Below are 24186 nucleotides of genomic sequence, written 5' to 3'. Positions count from 1 at the left end.
TACAATTGTTCAGCTGGATTTTGACTTTAAACAATGGCAACACATAATATGTCAGAAAGTTTCTCAAAAATAAGATTCAGTCTCTTAAAGAGTTAGATTTTTAGAAACTTTTAAATTTGAAATTGTTTAAATTCAAGAGAAGTTGAAAAAAAAAGCAGCATTCCCAGATACCTTTGACCAAGCTTCCTTAAATAATAACATTGTACAAAACTATTGTACATGTATCAAGAGCAGCAATATGACATCGATACACCACACTTATACAGTCTTTCCTCCCAATCCCACGCCCTGGCAACTATGGAGTTTTCTCCATCATTACGATTTTGTCATTTAAAGAATGTTATAAAAACTAAATGAAAAAGCATATAAGCTGTTTAAACAACTTAACAGAGATAGACGTGGCATGTCCTCAAGCCACCCATTTGGAATATACCATTCAGTGCATTTTGGGATACTCATAGAATTGTATAGCCCATCACCATAAACTAATTTTAAAACATTTTCACCCCAAAAAGAAACCCCATGCCCATCATGGCCTCCTCCCATTTCCATACTCAAAAAGCTCATACAGCATTAAGAAATCAGGAATTACTTTCTACTTTCTGTCACCCTGGATTTTTATATTCTGTGTATTTAATATAAGTGGAGCTGTATAATATATGATCTTCTGGCTTCTTTCAACTGAAAAATAATGGCACCAAAGTTCACATTTTAGCATGCTACACACTTTCATTCCATTTTATTTTGGAATAATATTCTGTGATGTGTATATACCATATTTTCTTCCTTTATTTATCATTCAGTGGGAATTTGTTTGGTCATGGCTGTTAGGACTAACACTAATGTGAACAATTGTTTTCACCTTGTGTGTCTGCTGCGGTCCGTGGGGTCGCAAACAGTGAGACACGACCGAGCGACTGTCGTGAACTGAACTGAACAGTCTGTTATCTACTCGTTGAGTCGTCTGGTGGTGAAAAGTGGCCGTGAAAGTAGCTCAGTCGTGTCCAACTCTTTATGACCTCATGGACTACGGTCCATGGAACTCTCCAGGCCAGCATACTGGAGTGCGCAGCCTTTTCCTTCTCCAGGAAATCTTCCCAACCCAGGGATTGAATCGGAGTCTCCTGGATTGCAGGCAGATTCTTTACCAGCTGAGCTGAGGGAAGAGCTATGAGGGAAGCCCGAGTCATCTGGTAACTGCACGTTTTATGGGCAAATCACATCTTGCTCAACTTCATGCTATGAGTGTTAAGTAGACATATTTTCATTTTTATATTATAAATACTCAGGAATATAATTGCGGGAACATATAGCACATATTCAGCTCAATAAGAAATTGCTAAGAATATATAATTGGACTTAGAAAACCCAGGAATTAGTTCTTCAGCCTTAAGGAAATGTTGCAAAGCTTCCTGTGTAGCTGAGGACGGTATTTTTCCAAACAGAGTAGCGGCCATGCTTTTGCTCAACCCAGTTCAGTTTTGAGAGTGTAACAGTATCTCCCCTTGTTTTATCTAGATGTTTCTTTAAGTGTTGTTGGTATTTGATTTTGTTTTGTAAGCCCTCACATTCAGATACACAGCCACACAAAACCACATGCCATAGACGACAATGTCCATCTTTGAGTGTTCTCTTAATAGCTTTTTCACCACGTCTTTACAATATTTGCATAACGCTTCTTTTCTTGTGTGTTTGTAGATAGCTCATACATATCTCCAGAAGCAGGAGCAAATTCCCAAATAAACGCCATTGCATCTCTAAACTTTTCTTCTGGGTCACAAAAGTAGTTCAAACTCTCAAACTTGCTGAACTCATTCACATGTAAATTATCAGCCATCTGAAGAAGGGCATCTAAATTTAATTCCTCTGCATGGGTGTTGGATGTCTTAGGGACTGGAAAAGAACTTGCTCTTCAACAAATCAGATGTGGTCTACCGCAAATTTAAACTAATCAAAGTTTCCTTTTTTTTCAATTATCTTTTTTTTTTTTTCTTTTTTTATGTGAGGGTAATGTGCTCAGATTTGAAGGTAAAATCATGTTTCTGCAGGATGTATTCCACTAGTAGAATGACAAAACTAATCATGTTATTGGAGAAATCTATTTCCCATATGTCACTACAAAAAGATCTTTAAATATGTATGTTTATATTCTTCCCATTAATAATGTAATCTTCAGATATTTCTTTAAATAAAATATTTAGATCAATTCAATGAAATGAACTCTAGTGAGTGCAAAAAAAAAGAAAAATCGCCAAGCAGTCTCCAGAGTAGCTGTAATGATCTCTCATCTCCCAAGCAATGCATCAGGATCTAGTTGTTCCATATCCTCATCAGAACTTGGCATGTGTGTGTGTGTGTGTGTGAATCATATGTATTTATCACATACACACACACACACACACATGCACACACTCACTAGTGGGAAAGAACCTGCCTGCCAATGTAGGAGACTTAAGAGTTTGATCCCTGGGTCGGGAAGATCCCCTGGAGGAGGGCAGCCCACTCCAGTGTTCTTGCCTAGAGAATCTCACGGACAGAGGAGCCCGGCGGGCTGCAGTTCATGGGGTCACAAAGAGTCAAGCACAACTGAAGCAACTTAGCATGTAAGCACGTGTAATTCTTCAGGAACAAGTGGTATCTCATCATTAAAATGCTTTAATTTGCATTTCCACGATGGACAACGACATCAACAACTTTCCTGTGAACACTTGGTATTTCATATTCTCTTCCCTGATGTCTTTCACGTCTTTTGCTCATGTTCTAACTGAATTGTATTCTTACCATATCATTTAGAAAATATTTTATAATTATGGAAACAAGTCCTTGGTCAATTATGTGGTTTGCTGATATTTGCTCCCCATCTGTGGTTTGCCTTTTCATCCTCTTAACAAGGTCTTTCAGAAATCAAATGATTTTAATCTTGGTGAAGCACAATTTCTTCATTATGTTTCTAATGGACTGTGCTCTTTAGAGTCGTATCGATGAACTCTGTCTAATCTTAGGTCACATGTTCTTCTCCGTGTTTTCCAAAATTATAATTACGCTTTTTACACTTGGACCTATAGGTCAATGTTTTAAATACAATGTAGTTTTAATGAAGATTGTTGCTTGTTTGCTCTGCTTACAGACGTCCATTTTTTTCCAATATGATTTATTTAATACATTTCATCATTAAATTGCTTCTGCCACTTTGTTTAAAAATTGTGTGTGCCTACCTGGGAGAAATATCAATAACCTCAGATATGCAGATGACATCACCCTTATGGCAGAAAGTGAAGAGGAACTAAAAAGCCTCTCAATGAAGGTGAAAGTGGAGAGTGAAAATGTTGGCTTAAAGCTCAACATTCAGAAAATGAAGATCATGGCATCTAGTCCCATCACTTCATGGGAAATAGATGGGGAAACAGTGGAAACAGTGGCTGACTTTATTTTTCTGGGCTCCAACATCACTGTAGATGGTGATTGCAGCCATGAAATTAAAAGACACTTACTCCTTGGAAGGAAAGTTATGACCAACCTAGATAGCATATTCAAAAGCAGAGACATTACTTTGCCAACAAAGGTCCATCTAGTCAAGGCTATGGTTTTTCCCGTGGTCATGTATGCATGTGAGAGCTGGACTGTGAAGAAGGCTGAGCGCCGAAGAATTGATGCTTTTGAACTGTGGTGTTGGAGAAGACTCTTGAGAGTCCCTTGGACTGCAAGGAGATCCAACCAGTCCATTCTGAAGGAGATCAGCCCTGGAATTTCTTTGGAAGGAATGATGCTAAAGCTGAAACTCCAGTACTTTGGCCACGTCCTGCGAAGAGTTGACTCATTGGAAAAGACTCTGATGCTGGGAGGGATTGGGGGCAAGAGGAGAGGGGGACGACAGAGGATGAGATGGCTGGATGGCATCACTGACTCAATGGACATGAGTCTGAGTGAACTCCAAGAGTTGGTGATGGACAGGGAGGCCTGGTGTGCTGTGATACATGGGGTTGCAAAGAGTTGGACACGACTGAGCGACTGATCTGATCTGATCTGATTCATGCTCAACTATTTCTATTCTTGACAATGTTGACTATTACCTGAGCCTTGTGATCCTGGAAAAGAGAAAAGGTTCAGAAATCCCCTCAACTTGTGTGTTCTTGGAAGGTGGATGTTTCACTTGAGGTCAGGGTGCTTTTCTGGAAGACACCTAAGGAGGTGCACTGTGCCAGCTGGGGCTGAGTCAGCCAGAGTTCAAGTTCAAGGGCATCTTAAGGAAAATTGGATTCCAAGCTTTTTGTTCCCATTGATCAGTGGGGACAAACAGTTCAGATAATCATTTATAAGGAAAAGAACGGGAATTTGGAGGGACTATTTCTAACCTTCTCAGAGGTGAACAGGGTGGTTTCCTAAGGCTAACCTAAGTCACAGGGCAGAAGGTGTACCTTTAGCAAAACCACTGCTATGCTGGATATCAACTGCTTTTCATGAGAAAAGCAGATAACATCAGAGATGTGACCATATAAATCCTGAGTTTTAACCTATATTGTTGCTCAAAAAAATTGTCCCTGCTTCTATACAAGTTTAACAGAACATATAGAAAGAATTTTTCACTGTACACGTGTATATTATTGGAATATTTCTTCTCTTCTTGAAGGGGCATTCTTATGGAGAAGCGCCAAGGAAAGAGGAAGTATCTCCTCTCCAAAAAAAGAGAACATAGTTGGAAACGGACTACTTTCCAATGTGGTTGCATAACTACTTACTCTCTTTCTTATGACTTCAGGTCCTTAATGCATAGGGAAGTAAGTTAGTGAACTGCTGGACTCTGCTGACGGAAAGGACTTCAGACCAAAATACTGTTCACAGTATAACATCTATGATGTTTCTTTTGAAATGAATTCAATATCCTTGTCTGGTATTCCTCACTGATAAAATGTTTGTCACTACATATTACACATTTATCAAAATGATGCTATAATAGAAAAAATAGAAAATTGGAGTTTCTCAATAAGCTAGTTATATTAATTATGGTATATCCATAATATTGCATTGCCATAGAAATGAGATAGATATGCATTAACTGACACAAAATTTCCATATATAACTTCACTGAAACATAAGCATGAACAGTTATCATTCATTTTCTCTAATTAAATAGAATATATATATTTTTTCTTTTTTTTTCCAGAAAGAAAGAAAAGGCATATAGACCATACTTAAAGCAAGTGAATGAGATTATCTAGACAGAAACAGTTTTGTAGGAATGGAGAAAAGTTCAAGACTAACCTAGATAGAAAATTAAAAAAGTAACAAATGAACTAGGAAAAGATTAATCTGCAGGGATCAGAGGAAAACTATGGAAACGTGATAGCATGAAATCCAAGCTCAATGGTCATTTCAAGAAGGAAGGTATCTTAATTGTTATTGTGAGGGTTCAGAATATGAAGAGGGAGGGAGTGTTTTCTGGAGTTACCAGCTATAAAATCTCCCTGGGGAATAAAATGAACTGGAGATTGATTTAGAGAGAAGGAATGGAAAGAGTGAGTGAAAGAAACTTTCAAAAGACTGCTGTTAAAGAAAAAAACCTTGTAAGATGGTAATTGGAGAGAGATATAAGTCCAAAGAGAAGTTTATTTGCTTTAACGAGACATTCTAAAATAGGCTTGTATATTTAAGGGAAAGAAATCAGGAGAGAAAAATAAGTTTATTCAGTAGGTGAGAAATTGGGAGCCAAAGTAGAAGGAAAAAGATTCTGTGGTTGACAGAACAATGCCCCCCAGATAGATCCACACCCTCATCTCTGGAATCTGTGAATCTGTTACTTCGATGACAAAGGGAGCTTTGCAGTTGGGGAAAGGAGCTTCAGATGGAGAGATCACCCAGGTAGATGCAATGGAATCATAAAGGTCCTTAAACGTGAAAGAGGGAGACGGGAAAGAGAGTCAGAGGAGGAGGCGTGATGACAGAAGCAGAAGCTGAGTGATGTTCTTGACGGCTTTGAAGATGAGAGGCAGTCAAGGACCGAGGTGTCTCTAGAAGGTGGAAAAGGCAGAGAAACGGCGTCTCCCCTGGAGCCTCAGGGAACACAGCACTGCTGACACCTTGATTTGAGCCTCTTGAGACATAGTTTCGGAGAAGGCAATGGCACCCCACTGCAGTACTCTTGCCTGGAAAATCCATGGACAGAGGAGCCTGGTAGGCTGCAGTCCATGGGGTCACACAGAGTCAGACGTGAATGAAGCGACTTAGCAACAGCAGCAGCAGAGACATAGTTTGAATTTCTGCTGCGTGTGTCAAGTCGCCCAGTCGTGTCTGACTCTTTGCAGCCCCGTGGACCATAACCCGCCAGGCTCCTCTATCCATGGAATTCTCCAGGCAAGAACACTGGAGTAGGTTGCCTTTCCCTTCTCCAGGGGATTTCCCCAACCCAGGGGTCCAACCCACATCTCTTACATCTCCTGCATGGGCAAGCAGTTTCTTTACCACTAGCACCACCTGGGATTTCTGCCATCCTCCAAATGATGATGATACATCTGTGTTCTTTTAAGCCACTACTTCTGTCTGGTTTGTTTCAGAGACAGTAGGAAGCTGCTGCAGCTTCTGTCTGGTCTATTTCCCTTAACGGTTTCACATCTGAAATGTGTTTCTGGTGGTGGGAGATTATATTTCTTATTGACCTCTTTATTCATAAAACTATTTCATTAAAAGCGCAGACTTGATTCTTACTGAGAAAATTGCTTTCTCTTACATACACATGTGTGCTCAGTCACACAGTCATGTCCAACTCTTTGCAACCCCAAGGATTAAAGCCGATCAGGCTCCTCTGTCCAGGAGATTTTCCAGACCAGAATACTGGACACGGTTGCCATTTCCTTCTCCATCTCTTACATATAAAGACACCATTAAATATCTACACAATTAAAATATTTTGTAATCAGGTCAAAATTGACCCGTATAAAGTCAGATGTTTTCCTGTCGCTAATATATCATTTAAATATTGCAAACAAATCTGATACTTGTTTCTTTTTCTTTTGCCCCAAAGTTAGTCATCATTTGTAAAACAAAATCCCAAGAAATTCCTGATAATGCAGTCTTAGGAGGGAATCCACAGTAGTGATATTTTACACTCTTCTCTGATAGATTAGGCATCATGAGTGGTCTTCAGGATTTAGTTTTTGTTCAGTCACCATATCTTACCCTTTTGGATGGCGTCACTGACTCAGTGGACATGAGTTTTAGCAAACTCTGGGAGATGGTGAAGGACAGGGAAGCCTGGAGTGCTATAGTACCTGGGGTCACAAAGAGTCAGTCACAACTTAGTGATTGAACAACAACAGTCTTACCCTTTCAGCCCATAAATAACACTGATAGAACTGTCCAACAGCAGATGCCATATACGCACAAGGGGGAATCCTTGTCTTCTCTGGTCTACAGCTTTTCAGGACACTAGTGTTGAGAAATGATTGTGCCCTTATTTGAGTTTCCATCATGCTATTATAAAATTTTTGTAATGAAGAATAGTTATAGATTTACTTTATTATTTTACCTAAACAATGAATCAAGGATAGGAATGTTCATAATTAATTTTTGCATTTCTAGCTCTAAGCACATTAACTGATACAGAACAGGCCCACAGCAGAGCATGAAGCTGCTTCCAAGGCAGTGTTTGCTGTGGCTTCACCATAGTGTTTGCACAGTACTGCCTGTCTTTGGCTAGACTTCTACACCTGTGTGAGAAAAGTAATAATAGTACCTACTTTGTGTGCCATGTTGAATAGTATAGGCAACATTGCATATAAAACTCTCCACGCAGCGTCTAACATAGCTTGCCTTCAGAAACAGTTAGCCAAAACCACAATCATCCTGCAAAATCATAATCTAATAACTAATGAATGTTGATATTGTTTCTACATGATTTTCTGAACTGAAATTCTAAGGAACAAAATAAGCTATATTACCTATCACATTTTATATGTGATACTTAATTGAAGGCAACAAATAAAGTATGAATAATTTAACCTGAAGAGGAATGTATTAAAAGCATATTAAGTGATTCACAAATCCTCTAGGAAATCTAAGGAACAGAATTTGGAGGCTACATAAAGAGAAATAATAATCTAAATCCAGTCAGTAAAGGACTTCCCTGGTGGGCCAGTGATTGACTCTGAGCTTCCAATGCAAGGGTCAGGGGTTAGATCCCTGGTCAAGGGACTAAGACCCCATATACTATGAAGTGAAGTGAAGTGAAGTTGCTCAGTCTTGTCCGACTCTTTGCGACCCCATGGACTGTAGCCTACAAGGCTCCTCTGTCCATGGAATTTTCCGGGCAAGAGTACTGGAGTGGGTTGCCATTTCCTTCTCCAGGGGATCTTCCCCAACCCAGGGATCAAACCTGGGTCTCCCGCATTGCAGGCAGATGCTTTACCATCTGAGCCACCAGGAAAGCCACATGCTACGGGCATGATCAAAAAATATTGAAAGAAAAAATCAAGTCAGTGAAGTACTGGCTGCAGATGTAACTTTTTTCCACTAAAAGCATCTCACCAACAGTGGACAACACAATATAGATCTAACCTCTAGTGTGTGTACTTAGTCGCTCTGTCATGTCTGACTCTTTGCAACCCTGTGGGTGTAGCCCGCCAGGCTCCTCTGTCTGGGGATTCTCCAGTAAAAATACTGGAGTGGGTAGCGTTTCCCTCCTCCAGGGGATCTTCCCAACCCAGGGATTGAACCCAGGTCTCCCACATTGCAGGTGGATTCGTTACTGTCTGAGCCACCAGGGACCTGGAGGTAACTGCTGTCAGCGTTCTCCACCCATAGCAAGAATGGGTCCTGCTCAGTCACACTGCTTATGATTCAAAGTGTGGGGTCGGCATGTCCAGTTTGGGTTGCTATGTCATGTTCCCTGCTTGCCTGCAATAGAGTCTGGGACATGAAACCTGGCATTTGTGGTTTTTATTGGGGGGAGATAAAGTTTTGTTTCCTGCAGTGTAATTCCCCAACCACAGAAAGGCAAATCCTCCGTGGAACAGCAGAAGGAAATGGAAAAGTCCTCTGAGTCTTAGCATGTGCTCATATGTAGAATTCACGGTTTTTCAAGGAAAGGCCAATTACAGTTAAAAATGTACTAATCCACTATAAAACACAGGCTTCCTGGGTGGAACAGTAGGTAAAGAATCTGCCTCCGGTGCGAGAGACACAGGTTCTATCCCTGGGTCAGGAAGATCCCCTGCAGTAGGAAATGGCAATCCGCTCCTGTATTCCAGCCTGGAGAATCCCATGGACAGAGGAGCCCAGCATAGGGTTGCAAAGGGATGGATGCAACAGCACACACTATAGTGGAGGGTGCACACACATAGGTACATAGCTGTATACGCACCCCATGCGATGCTCTGCTGCGACCTAAATGGGAAGGAAATCCCCCAAAGAGGGGACAGACATGTGCATATGGCCGACTCACTTTGCTGTACAGCAGAAGCTAACAACACATTGTAAAGCAACTATGCTATAATAATTTTTCAAAATATACTCTCTTAGCTTTAATCATATATCAGATATAACAGTCTTAAAGATCTTTTCAGCGGTAGACTAGCCCTCACCTTCCTAAAAACCAAAGTGCTCTTCCCCCTTCATCCTTGCTCCAAATGTTTGCAGTTCTCTTTCTCCCCTGCTCTTGGGCTTAGGTGAGCTGTGGCTCGGGAGTGATGGCTGAGACCAGGGTGCCGTGACTGGCAGGCTCCCAGTGGCCGGTGAGTGGCTGAGACAGGCACTCAACCCAGACATATTCTAAAATCCCAGGAGAAACCTTAGAACCAATCCTGCATTTGGATTGTGGATATTGTATTCTTTCCCTTGTTCTACACTCAAGTTATCCCCAGATTTCGCTCAGAAGGTAACCAAATTTAACCTGTGCCTCTGACAGGAAATGCATGGAGCCTGCACAAACACCAGGAAACTGAGTGAAGCCTTCACTTGAGCAGCTTTTTCAAGCAATTCTCTAAAATTTACCACTGGCCTTTTGTATTCCCAGGGGCATCTTTCTGAATGTTGTTCCGAAGAAATAATGTTTCAGGGTTGAACATGGTGAACGCGTAACTAGAATGGATGTGAAATTCTTGACAAAAAGGTTTTCTCATGAGTGTTTCACAAGTAATATAATGAATTCTCACTATAGTCTCCATAAAGAGTCAAATTCCTTATTATGGTAAGGTATTCTTATTCACTCAGAGTTAGAATAATCAGAGGAAGCACCATATTTAAATATGGATCATTCTGTGTGTATATAAATATTCATATTATACAGTTTATGAGTTACACCCTATGTCACTAAGCCCAGGGGTACAGTAACATAATTTAAAATACACATTCCACATTTCAACTTTTAAAACATTTAAAGTCAATATGAAATATATGTTAACTAGTAATGTTAATATAACTTTCTCTTGCAATAGTCATGTGTGCACATATATATGAATATTAAATATATGAAATATTAAAAAGTATTTTGTTAAATATATTCTTATAAGAGATAAAACTGCTTTTTATTCCAAAAATATTAAAAACATATTAGCTGTCGATGTATGGTAGATTAAATTTATTTCTAATGAATTAAAATTTAAGGCAAAGTTTAAAGATTCTTACATACTGTTCTAGTCGGAAACAAAAATAAGTCATGAGTCTACTCAGCAAAAATATCTGGAGTCAATATTCCTCTAACAGTGAATGCCAGTTCTGATGGTTTAAAACACAGATTTATTGAGGAGAACCTTGCTAACGTGAGGACCTCTGATCAGTAGCACGTTCAGTAGATCAAACAGGAAAAATCTAGAATTTACATGAGAGCTAAACATTTAGTTTACATCAATCTGGACTTGGTAGTGCCTTCTATTTCCCTGAAGAAGAAAGGAAAAAATGAAAGAAATTGTGTGCATATATGACACAAGGGGAGGGACACACACATCCTGAGGACACGCATCCTACATCTAGGGTTCAAAGTTCAACCAGTAGGTCCTTTATGATGACAAGGGTAAAATACAAAGCTCTTAAACCGAGTCTTTTAATTACAAACGAAAGAAGGCCCAATTATTTTGATTTATCAGAAGAAATCACAGATACAGATACACAATGACAACTGATATTAGAACTATCGTATAAACTATATAAAATAAGTGTTTGATATACTTAAAGATTTGGAAAACTCAGCAGTGGCCTCAGGACTGGAAAAGGTCAGTTTTCATTCCAATCCCAAAGAAAGGCAATGCCAAAGAATGCTCAAACTACCGCACAATTGCACTCATCTCACACGCTAGTAAAGTAATGCTCAAAATTCTCCAAGCCAGGCTTCAGCAATATGTGAACTGTGAACTTCCTGATGTTCAAGCTGGTTTTAGAAAGGACAGAGGAACCAGAGATCAAATTGCCAACATCCACTGGATCATGGAAAAAGCAAGAGAGTTTAAGAAAAACATCTATTTCTGCTTTATTGACTATGCCAAAGCCTTTGACTGTGTGGACCACAGTAAACTGTGGGAAATTCTGAAAGAGATGGGAATACCAGACCACCTGACCTGCTTCTTGAGAAATTTGTATGCAGGTCAGGAAGCAACAGTTAGAACTGGACATGGAACAACAGACTGGTTCCAAATAGGAAAAGGAGTACGCCAAGGCTGTATATTGTCACCCTGCTTATTTAACTTATATGCAGAGTACATCATGAGAAATGCTGGGCTGAAAGAAACACAAGCTAGAATCAAGATTGCCGGGACAAATATCAATAACCTCAGATATGCAGATGACACCACCCTTACGGCAAAAAGTGAAGAGGAACTAAAAAGCCTCTTGATGAAAGTGAAAGAGGAGAGTGAAAAGGTTGGCTTAAAGCTCAACATTCAGAAAACGAAGATAATGGCATCCAGTCCCATCACTTCATGGGAAATAGATGGGGAAACAGTGGAAACAGTATCAGACTTTATTTTTTTGGGCTCCAAAATCACTGCAGATGGTGACTGCAGCCATGAAATTAAAAGACGCTTACTCCTTGGAAGGAAAGTTGTGACCAACCTAGATAGCATATTCAAAAGCAGAGACATTACTTTGCCAACAAAGGTCCGTCTAGTCAAGGCTATGGTTTTTCCTGTGGTCATGTATGGACGTGAGAGTTGGACTGTGAAAACGGCTGAGCGCCGAAGAATTGATGCTTTTGAACTGTGGTGTTGGAGAAGACTCTTGAGAGTCTCTTGGACTGCAAGGAGATCCAACCAGTCCATTCTGAAGGAGATCAGCCCTGGGATTTCTTTGGAAGGAATGATGCTAAAGCTGAAACTCCAGTACTTTGGCCACGTCCTGCGAAGAGTTGACTCATTGGAAAAGACTCTGATGCTGGGAGGGATTGGGGGCAGGAGGAGAAGGGGACGACAGAGGATGAGATGGCTGGATGGCATCACTGACTCGATGAACGTGAGTCTGAGTGAACTCCGGGAGTTGGTGATGGACAGGGAGGCCTGGCGTGCTGCGATTCATGGGGTCACAAAGAGTCAGACACGACTGAGCGACTGAACTGAACTGATACTTAAAGAAATAAAGTTAACAAAATATAATGAAGGAAAGCAGGATATAATACGTGACAGCAAATTTAAATCTGAAATAAACAAATTATAAAATGAAAATTAGAATAGAAATTAAGTAGCTGTGCACCAAAATAAACATCACTTAAGAGAGAGTTAGAGATAGATTTGAAAAACTTAAACAGATGACTTGAAGAAATTGTACAGGAAATGCTCTGTAGAAGAGTGGGGGTATATCTTAAAGAGACTTAAAAAGATACATAAGATTGTGTAAGACGTTCTAGCACCATTTCAAGACTCCAGTTAGAAATAATAGAGGACAGGAGAGAAGGGCAAATTAGAAGATGTTTCCAAATCTGTTATATACAGTTTACATATTTAGGAAATTCACTGAATCCAAACCAGAATATTAGTGTGTGTGTGTGTGTGTGTGTGTGTATGTATGATATGTATACATACATATATCTATATAAATATAATTTTTAAAAACTTCACTCATGTGATTATGAGAGCTGGCAGGTCTGTAATCTTCAGGGCAAGCCATAGGCTAGAAACAGGTGGAAGTTGGCACTTCAGTCTTGAGACAGAATTTCGTTTCACTTTAAACCTCATTTGTTGCTCTCTGGGCCTCTAACTGATTGGATGAGACCCACCCACATTATTAAGGATAATCTCTTATCCTGAAGGCAAGTGATTGTAGATATAAACCACACCTACAAAGCAGAAAAAGTAATAGAGAAAATGAAGAAAGTGAAACACTTAAAATACCAATAAAATTGATGACTTTAGCAAGACTGACCAAGAAAAAAGATTTAAATTACTAAAATTGAATATGATATAGGGAAAATTAGTGCTGGATTTACAATATAAAGGTTGTAAGGAAATACTCTGAGCAATTGTATGGCAATAGATTATATAATGCAGGTGAAATGAACAAATTCCTAAAAAGATGCAAGCTCCCAAAACTGACTCAGGGGACTTCCCTGGCTGGCCAATGGATAAGACTCTGCTTCCAAAGCAGGGGACTTGGGTTCAATCCCTGGTTGGGGTACTAAGATCTCACATGCCATACTGCATGGTCAATAAATAAATAAATAAACTTCCTCAGAAGACACAAACCTGAATAGATCAGTAACAAGTGTACAGATTGAGTATTTGAAACCATTTTCCCACAAAGAAAAATCCAAACCTACATTACTTTGTTGGTAAACTATAATGATGATTTAAAGAATTAACATTAAACTAAAAGAAAAAAAAAGAAAACACTTTCTGATTCAATTTTATTGAGATCAGTCTCATTTGATAGCAAAATATTACAAAAATATTGACATAAAATATATTAACACATTTCTAGAAAAGTGAATCTAACATATCAGAATGATTATACAGCATGACCAAATGGAATTTGCCACACAATTCTAAGTGTGGCTTAACACACAAAAATCAGTCAATATAATATACCATATTAATAAAAGGGAAGTAAACATACAATTGTAATAGACACAGAACAATCATTTGATAAAATCCATTACTCTTTTATGGAAAAAAAAAAAAAGTTGAATAATCCCCCTAGGAATAGAAACAAACTTTCTGAACTCAACAATAGGATATAAAAAAATAAAACAAAACTCACTTTATCAGCTCAGTTCAGTTCAGTTGCTCAGTCGTGTCCGACTCTTTGTGACCCCATGAACCACAGCATGCCAGGCCTCCCTGTCCATCACCAACTCCTGGAGTCCACCCAAACTCATGTCCATTGAGTCGGTGATGCCATCCAACCATCTTATCCTCTGTCATCCCTTTTCCTCCAGCCCTCAATCTTTCCCAGCATCAGGGTCTTTTCAAATGAGTCAGCTCTTCGCATCAGGTGGCCAAAGTATTGGAGTTTCAGCTTCAACATCAGGACTGATGAACATCTTCCAATGAACACCCAGGACTGATCTCCTTTAGGATGGACTCACGTTATGCTTAATGGTAAATTCTTGAAAGCTTTCCTTCTATGACCAGAAACAAGAAAAGATGATATCAGAGCCCATCCAGGACATTATAAACAACAGAAATGTCTTTCTCAGGTTATAAACAGCAGAAATATATTGGATTGTCCAAAAGTCTGCAACATCTTACAGAAAAACTGAAGCAAGCTTTGTGGCCAGCCAGGATTTCTCACAGCTTTACAGTCTGGGCAGTTGGAGGTCAATACGCTGGTGGAGTCGGTGTCTGGTGAGAGCCGGATTCCTGGTTTAGACTCCTTTCTTCTTGCTGTGTCCTCACAAAGCAGAAGGGTGGGAGATCTCTCTGAGGGCTCTTGTGTAAGTCTGCTGATCCCAGTCATGAGGGCTCTGAATTCATGACTTAAACATCTCCTGAAGGCCCCACCTCCAAAAATTGCCACACTGGGGGTGAGAAATATTCAGTCTGCAGCAGGTTTAAAAGAATTTCTGTCCTTAAAGTACATAAAAAGATAAAAAGAAGAATGAAGTTGATGGGAATCTATAGGGCTTTTACTTTACTTCTCCCACAAAGCGAAAGGAGAGAGACAGATCTGGTTTACTGGCAAAGGGCTTAGAACTCGGAGTAAGAGATTTTGGTTTAAAGTCTGGTTCCTGCACCAAGTGCCAATCATACTATTTCTGAGGCCCCAAAAGCTCGTGTACAACATATCTAAGTATCATTTTTGTTGTGTCAATCAGTCAGGTCCAATTCTGTGACTCCACCGACTGCAGCCTGCCAGGCTCCCCTGTCCTTCACTATCTCCCGGAGCTTGCTCAAACTGAAGTCGATTGAGTTGGTGATACCATCCAACCATCTCATCCTCTGTTTCCCTCTTCTCTTGCATTCCGTCTTTCCCAGCATCAGAGTCTTTTCCAGAGAGTCAGCTCTTCACTTCAGGTGGCCAAAGTATTGGAGCTTCAGCTTCAGCATCAGTCTTTCCAACGTATATTCAGGGTTGGAAGATTGCACACCAAGCTAGTAGGATGTTAAATAAAACAGGCTTTCCCCTCTCACCTCAACAAATATACTTTTATAGCACTCTGAAAGGCTAGGACCACATTGAGACTCGTTGGATTTCTCCCCAAGTTTCTGGCCTAGCACCCCTTGTTCTTGCTTCTGACTTTATGCAGCGTCACAAGGAGTCTGGTGTGCACGGACATGGACACCCGCCTGCACACCCAAGCCGAGTCCCCGTGGACTCAGTGTTAGAAGTCCTGAGCGGTATGGATTATCCTTGGGAGGCGAGAAGATCCATACTGATGATGGAACTGAGCTTAGATCACTTGGCCGAGGATTTAAGAATCCAGGATTCTTGAACCTGAACCTGGTCTACAGACGGGCATAGTAGTTCTGTGGGCATCTCCCTTTGCTGCTTAAGACTCCTTGCCAGGAGAGAAGCATGGTCAGAGAAGGGCCATCATGGAGGCTTCTGAAGTACAGGTTTCTCTTTGTGTCCAAGGAGATCACTGCTTCCACCAATTGCCTGTATAATGTTTTGTTATCCTCAGGTGTAGAATGGAGATGATATTCAACTCATTGAATAATGAGAGTTAAAGAAAATCAAAGATTAAAGAAAAAATATTATATCAATATATTGCCTGCTACATAGAGTAATGAATTATCTTTCTCTCTTCCTCTTTTCATTGTTACCTTAATTTCTCATTTATGTTCAGTTCAGTCACTCAGTTGTGTCTGACTATTTGTGACCCCAAGAACAGCAACACGCCAGGCCTCCCTGTCTATCACCAACTCCTGGAGTTTACTCAAACCCATGTCCATTGAGTTGATGATGCCATCCAACCATCTCATCCTCTGTCGTCCCCTTCTCCTCCTGCCCTCAATCTTTCCCAGCATCAGGGTCTTTTCCAACGAGTCAGCTCTTCACATCAGGTTTCCAAAGTATTGGAGTTTCAGTAATAAGACTAATATTAGTGCTTGATCCTTAGGACTGACATAACACATACATCATATAATATGTGATAATGAAGTAAGAGATCTATAAGTGGTTTATATGATAGGGCATGGCAACCGACTGCAGTGTCCTTGCCTGGATAATTCCGCAGACAGAGGAGCCTGGCTGGCTACAGTTCGTGGGGTTGCAAAGAGTCAGACAAGATTGAATGACATAGCACACAGCACGTGCTAGTCAAGAGAAGAGGTGCTGAATTGGAGAAGAAAGTTTCCGCTTGGGGAAACCTAAGTGGAGTTTGTAACTACACGGGAGTTTCTGGTAGGATCATCTTGATATTTATCTTTTCCTGCAAAAATGTTTCCATTAGTTGACCTAGAAATTAATTCTTGCCTTAGTTTTAGCCAAACCTGATAATATACACACCCAATTTGGAAAACTCACCAAAGGCTTATCACATAATCCCCAATACTATGTGTCAGGGAGATTTCTGGCTGGTGCCAGTCCTCACATGTTCTGATTTCCCCTGGCCAGCATAAGCAGATGGCATCGTTCGGAGAAATCGGCCTGGAGATGTAGTTGGAGAAGTCACTCTGCGTGCATGTAATTTAAAAGCTGCCTGGATCCTGATGAAACAGGAGTCACGGTGGGATTTTGACGCTTCACAGGAGTCAACGACAGAGTGAAATATTCTCCTTAAATGAGTCCTGACTGTCTTTCATGTCCAGTCATGGTTCCCTATATATACGTGTGTGTAGAACAATATGGAACTCTCTGATCATTTTTACAGCAGCTTTAGTCAACCACCACTGCAGCCCTGTACTCACCCCACAGTCCCAACAGCATCACAAATGTATATATGTATCAATAAGCAATATATCCTCCAGAAGGGTCTAGAAAGTTTAGCAAAATCTGATTCATGGAAACCACTCAGATATTGATGTTTTAACTGACATTTGGCATGAAATAAAATAATTACTGGGTTTTGCAATGTTAATTTAAAGCATTATATTAGATTTTGGAAAAGTCAATGCATCTGATATAAACCTATTTAGTTGAGCCAATAAATTTTAATGAAGACCTTTCTGGATACAAATAGTAAAGGAATAAATTTTAACAAATATTTTAATCTTCACCAACCCAGCTTTCTCCAACCAATACACTTTTTGTCTTGATTCCTTTTTAGTGAGAAAAACTGACGTTCCCCACCTCCCCAAGTACCTGCCTCATGATAATATATTCTAAAATAATGAGGCTATATTGCTGTGGCTCACTTATTTTAAAAGAAATATGGTCAACATGTAATCCATTATTTGGTTTATGTGACGAGAAATTGCAGTGAAAGATAACTGAATATATTATTTTCCACATTTTAGAAGAATCATTGCTTAAATTGCAAGGTAATGTTAAATATAATAGACAAATGTACAGAGGTCTGTGTGCGAAAAATATTTTACTTTCTCCACATAGTGTTCTGAAAACACTGAAATTCAGTTAATTCAGGAGAATCAATCAAAGGCTCCTGTTTCACAATGCGTTGTGCCATATGCATGCGTATGTCCATGTTCGTGTTTGCACAGAGAGATGTGGCTGGAGAGAGAGTAAAAGATAAGGAGGCCAGTACACATCGAAGGAAACATAAAAAAAGAGAAGTGAAAAAAAGCTTTCCTGAATTTTCAAACTTTAGGAAAATCACTCAAGTCTTTGTTTCCCAAAAGGCAAAGGGAAGAGATCTATTAAGGAGCCCAACAGTACTATTCTCCTTTCAACCAGTAAAGCAAAGTAGGTAAGTATAATCAGAGGTGAACACAGAAATCAAAGCCAAGGAATGTTAAATTAGAAATGCAAAATGCCTGGTGATATTTTAACACACAATACCTGACAGCTTTATTCATTTTCCCTTCTATTTTAAGGGATCTTCACCCTTTCCATGTCAAGAATTCCCAGCTAGGGCTTAGGAAAAGAGGAAGTCAAGGGTTGGTTGCATTAGCTTTTCTATTTCAAGCTGTTACAGCTGCAAAATTGCTCGATGCGACCCCACAGGGAGTGCTACCCAGCTATGCAAATGAATTCTCACGTGGGCCAGCACAGGGCGGGGGGTGACTGTGGAGGCTGAGTGACTGCCACCAGTCGTCTGACGGATGGACTCAGACCACCAAGGAGCCAGAGCCATTGATTTCTGCTCATCTATCTCATCATCGTGACCTCTCCCTAGAAGGAAGGAAAGGAAGAGCAAAAGAGAGGTACAGAGAGAAAACAAAATTAAAATGTTTCTTTCCCTCCTTCTTTCAAATACCTTTATGATCATGTCATTTCCCTTCACCGCATATTTAACTCATATCAGAACCAGGTTAATAACTAGTCTTTACTTTTTCTCTGTCCTAATTATGTGACTTGACTTGTATTTGTGTCATATTCTTCAGAATTTACTTATTTGAAGAATAGAGATAACGAAGAGTTGCTCTAGTTTGATGTAAATTCTAAACCATGCAGGCAGAGGATATAAAATATTGTCGGCACTCTCCCACTAAGAAACTCCAGCCTCATGCTATTTTCCATTTAGCCAGGAGCTCCTTGCTTTGGTGAAATAATCCCTTATTCCTTCATTTTTGATAGATGAGAGATTACAGGAGAAAGGAGAAATGAAGTGTCAGTGATGTCAAAAAAAGGAGATAGAATTAAGAAACCCAAATGTCCCAAAGCAGTTCATAGAACTTTCAGAATGCAGTCTAGAATGTGCTTATTTCAAAATGTTTTTGTTCTCTTCATCTTCTCTGTTTGAACTGTTCTAGGTCATTCTCCTTTATGGAAACAGATTTTTCACAGAGGAGAACTATGTCCTCTGAAAAGTGAAACTGTTGGTCACTCAGTTGTGTCCGACTCTTTGTGACCCCCTGGACTGTAGCCCTACAGGCTCCTCTGTCCAAGGAACTCTCCAGGCCAGAACGTTGGAGTGGGCTGCCATTAGCTTCTTCAAGGGATCTTCCCAACCCAGAGATCGAACTGGTGTCTCCTGCATTGCAGGGAGATTCTTTACTGTCTGAGCCACCTTGGAATCCCAAGGTTCCCTCTATTTAAGAATTTAAGAGCCATCTCTCTTGTTTAAAGAGTTATAGTGAAGGCAACAATGGGATGGCAAAAGCAGGGTGGATGTACGGCCAAGTTTGTTTAGCTTTTCCTGGGGGATTCACACTTCCATTTTCAAGACCTCTCTGAAATTCTCAACTGTTTGCTTGAAAATTCCTTTCTTCAGTTGTGTTCAGTTTGTAAGCACAATTTAGTGGCAGTATAGAGGACAACGTATATGGTTGAAGGAGTTTTTTTTTTAATAGGAGTTTTATTCTTAGAAGAATCTGTATGCAATGAAAGGCATCAGAAGAGAGATGACATCAGGATGAGGCTATCAAATGTACTTTCAAGGATTCAGAGAGATATAAGGCAGTGGATAGTAGAATTAAGCTAAAATTGGCAAAAGCCCTTCTAAGAACCCTCAGTGCCTGGCACTACAACTGCCTCACACAAAGACCACGTGCAAAAGAGCGTGTCTCCAAAGGGTTATGGACGGTCCCTTTGGGGCACTGTGTAAGTGTCTGTTATGTTCATAGGAAGCCCAGAGAGGATTTAAGGAGGATATATACAAGAAAACTCTACAATTATGTTAGACTAAAAGGGCCAGAAACAGTTTGTGCTTAATAAAGAGAATTAATTAGTGTTGTGCTCAATTAAGAGAAAATATAATAGTCAACCTAAAATTCTAGAGCTAGTGAAATTAGGACTTCTTAGGCAGAAACTGAGTCAATGGGGGAATTACACTGCAAGAAATAATCAAAGATAATTTTCAGACTGAAGACTGATCCTAGATGAAAATACAAAATCTTAGAAGAGATTGGATATCACTGAAAGTGCAAATAAGTGGACTTTGACCAAACAAATATGGTCTTTTTTTTTCCCCTCAAGAACCAAGATAATTTAATGAGCAATAGTCTCTAAACATATAGTTCTTGGAAAACTAGATATTTGAAAAAGAATATTTGGCTTTTATCACACAAAATAAAACAAACAATATTGATCATAGCTATGTAAATCTATAAAGATTTCCAAAGAAAATTTTAATTTTCCACCTTATGAATAGAAACAGGAGGAGATAAATAAATTAAAAGAACAGAAGCAGTGAAGTAAAAATTAAAAGAAGTAAAAAATAAAAAATAATGAAGCAGTGGATGTCAAGATCTCTCAACAAAATCAAGAAATTTCTATCTAGACTGATCGGGAGAATAAGAGCAAGGATAAAAATGACCAGTATTAAGGATTGGACACCAGTAGAGACAATAAAAATATTTTTAAAGAAATAGAGAAGAGCATGAAAAAATTTATTATAGTACATTCACCAGCTTAGATAAAATAGACAATTAGCTTCATAAACATAAGCTCTTCAATAGCCTATTAAAGCTTGTTATCTATTAATAAGTAAGTAGCCTTATTTAAATCCTATTAAAATTGCATAAGTGAATTTTTTTTTCATACAGAATAAATCTCAGACTAAGGTGTCAGGGCTCATGAAATATGTCAAACACTTAGGGAAGAAAAAAGTGTCAGTATATGCATCTTTTTCTTTTTTTTAATTCAGAAAATGGACATGGAAGGGACATTTCTAGACACATTTATGAGACAAGTATAATCTTGCTTCCAAAACCAGCAAAAGGTATTGCAAAAATAATTCAGGTCAACATCACTCATAATATAAAGCCAAAAACCTTTAACAAAATGCTAGAAAATTAAAATCAGTAATATATAAAATGAATAAAAAGTTATACTTAAGTTTATCATAGAAATGCAACATTTGTTCAACAAATCTGCTGTGATTCATGGGGTTGCAAAGAGTCAGACACAGTGAACTGAACTGAAAAAAAAACAAACAACGCAATTCACCAAATTAAGGGCATTTAAGAGAAAAATATAATGAATGAATAGATTTTTAAAAAGCACATCTGACAAAATTTAAAATGAATCCATCTTACAATGTCTCAATGACGTAATAGTATGAAGAAGCGTGCTTAAGCTGATACACGCTCCCTACAAAACCTTCAAGCCACTCTGTATTTATGAGGGAATGTTTTCTTCTATATTAAGACAAGACAAGACGTCTCTCTTCACTGCTTCTATTTAACTTTGTGCCTGAGTTCTTAGTGCAACAGGAGAAGAAAACTATATAAAGCATTACCAAATAGAAAGAAAGCAATCAGTTTCTTTATTCACTGGTGATGCGTACGTATGTGCAGAATATCTTAACAAACCCATCAAACAGCCGGCAGGACTGAACATGCTCATCTAGCAGGATCAGATGTCCCAAATTCACTGTATAAAGATCTAATGCATTTTAGTATACTAACAACAAACATTAGGAAATATATTTCCATTTATATTTCTAAGTCTAATTCTATCCCAATCATGAACTCCTCTTTTTCTGGTCCTTTAATTATCAGTCAGTTAGTCAGTTCAGTCCTTCAGTTGTGTCTGACTCTTTGTGACCCCATGAACTGCAGCACACCAGGCCTCAGTGTCCATCACCAACTCCCGGAGTCCACCCAAACCCATGTCCATCAAGTCGGTGATGCCATCCAACCATCTCATCCTCTGTCGTCCCCTTCTCCTCTTGCCCTCAATCTTTCCCAGCATCAGAGTCTTTTCAAATGAATCAGCTCTTCGCATCAGGTGGCCAAAGTATTGGAGTTTCAGCTTCAACATCAGTCCCTCCAATGAACACCCAGGACTGGTTTCCTTTAGGATGGACTGGTTGGATCTCCTTGCAGTCCAAGAGACTCTCAAGAGTCTTCTCCAACACCACAGTTCAAAACCATCAATTCTTCAGCACTCAGCCTTTTTCACAGTCCAACTCTCACGTCCATACATGACCACAGGAAAAACCATAGCCTTGACTAGACGAACCTTTGTTGGCAAAGTAATGTCTCTGCTTTTGAATATGCTATCTAGGTTGGTCACAACTTTCCTTCCAAGGAGTAAGTGTCTTTTAATTTCATGACTGCAGTCACCATCTGCAGTGATTTTGGAGCCCAGAAAAATAAAGTCTGACACTGTTTCCCCATCTATTTGTCATGAAGTGATGGGACCAGATGCCATGATCTTCGTTTTCTGAATGTTGAGCTTTAAGCCAACTTTTCCACTCTCTTCTTTCATTTTCATCAAGAGGCTCTTTAGTTCTTCTTCACTTTCTGCCATAAGGGTGGTGTCATCTGCCTATCTGAGGTTATTGATATTTCTCCCGGCAATCTTGATTCCAGCTTGTGCTTCCTCCAGCCCAGTGTTTTTCATGATGTACTCTACATATAAGTTAAATAAGCAAGGTGACAATATACAGCCTTGACATACTCCTTTTCCTGTTTGGAACCAGTCTGTTGTTCCATGTCCAGTTCTAACTGTTGCTTCCTGACCTGCATATAGGTTTCTCAAGAGGCAGGTCAGGTGGTCTGGTATTCCCATCTCTTTCAGAATTTTCCACAGTTTATTGTGATCCACACAGTCAAAGGCTTTGGCATAATCAATAAAGCAGAAATAGATGTTTTCTCTGGAACTCTCTTGCTTTTTCGATGATCCAGCGGATGTTGGCAATTTGATCTCTGGTTCCTCTGCCTTTTCTAAAACCAGCTCGAACATCTGGAAGTTCTCGGTTCATGTATTGCTGAAGCCTGGCTCGGAGTATTTTAAGCATTACTTTACTAGCGTGTGAGATGAGTGCAAATGTGCAGTAGTTTGAGCATTCTTTCATATATGATCACTGATTTGATAGTTTTATATACTTCTGTAACCTGATTAGGTTTTTTGAATGTTACTATAGGATTCAATTTTGATAATTTCCATTTACTTGTCTTCAAATTTACTAATCCTATCTTCTTGGTATTAATTAAATCTATTTCACGATCATTAACTTTCTGACATTGTATTAATTATAGAATGCCTGCTTTTTGTTTAAGAGATTGAAATTATCTGTTAACATTCTCTCCTTTTTAAGATCCTGATTTCCTTGTCTTTTCTCCTATTAAAAAATATGTATTTGAAGTAAAGATATTAACTTCAGCAGATAGACTGTCTATGCATTCACTTTTATTTATGTTTTTTCTCTTGATCACAGTCTTTATTTTCTTGCTGTTTTATTGGCCTTGAAGAAAATTCTTCCTTTGTCTCATAATATCTAGTAGTCGAAATTGTTATTGTTCTTCCCCAGACCATGTATATTGTTTTACCTGTTACACAGATAGGATGAGGAGATGAACCAATCAGTCAATTAATAATACATCTTGTCCAGAATTGGGGTGAAGTTTCATTTAAATTTCATCTAGTTCTAATTCCAAATGGTTTGTGGGGAAGAACTGTAAGTTTATGGCAAACCACTCTACATCACATTGTGGAGTTTTCATCTTCTAAGCACCCAAAGTTGGTGAGAGATTAACTTCTCTTCCCTGTTCTGCTCTCTAACCACTGGATTGCTAGGGAATGCCCAGAAACTCTAGGCTTCCCATGCGGCACTAGTGGTAAAGAACCCACCTGCCAGTGCAGAAGACCTAAGAGACATGGGTTGGATCTCTGGGTTGGGAGGATCCCCTGGAGGAAGGCACAGCATTCCACTCCAGTATTCTTGCCTGGAGAATTTTATGGACAGAGGAGCCTGGTGGGTTATAATCCATAGGGTCACAAAGAGTCAAACTTGACTACAGCAACTTAACACTGCCTTTT

General features: G+C 39.4%; 1 pseudogene; it reads right to left on the bottom strand.

Annotated features, from left to right (window-relative positions):
* Positions 1-1325: 1325 nt before the first annotated feature.
* The window catches only part of LOC112448110 (regulator of microtubule dynamics protein 2-like), a 61953-nt pseudogene continuing 39092 nt past the window's right edge, over positions 1326-24186 (bottom strand).

This window comes from Bos taurus, chromosome 9 (assembly GCF_002263795.3).
Source record: "Bos taurus isolate L1 Dominette 01449 registration number 42190680 breed Hereford chromosome 9, ARS-UCD2.0, whole genome shotgun sequence".
Lineage (NCBI taxonomy): Eukaryota > Metazoa > Chordata > Mammalia > Artiodactyla > Bovidae > Bos > Bos taurus.
Note: the sequence above shows the minus strand (reverse complement) of the source record. Positions and strands in the feature narration are given on the sequence as shown.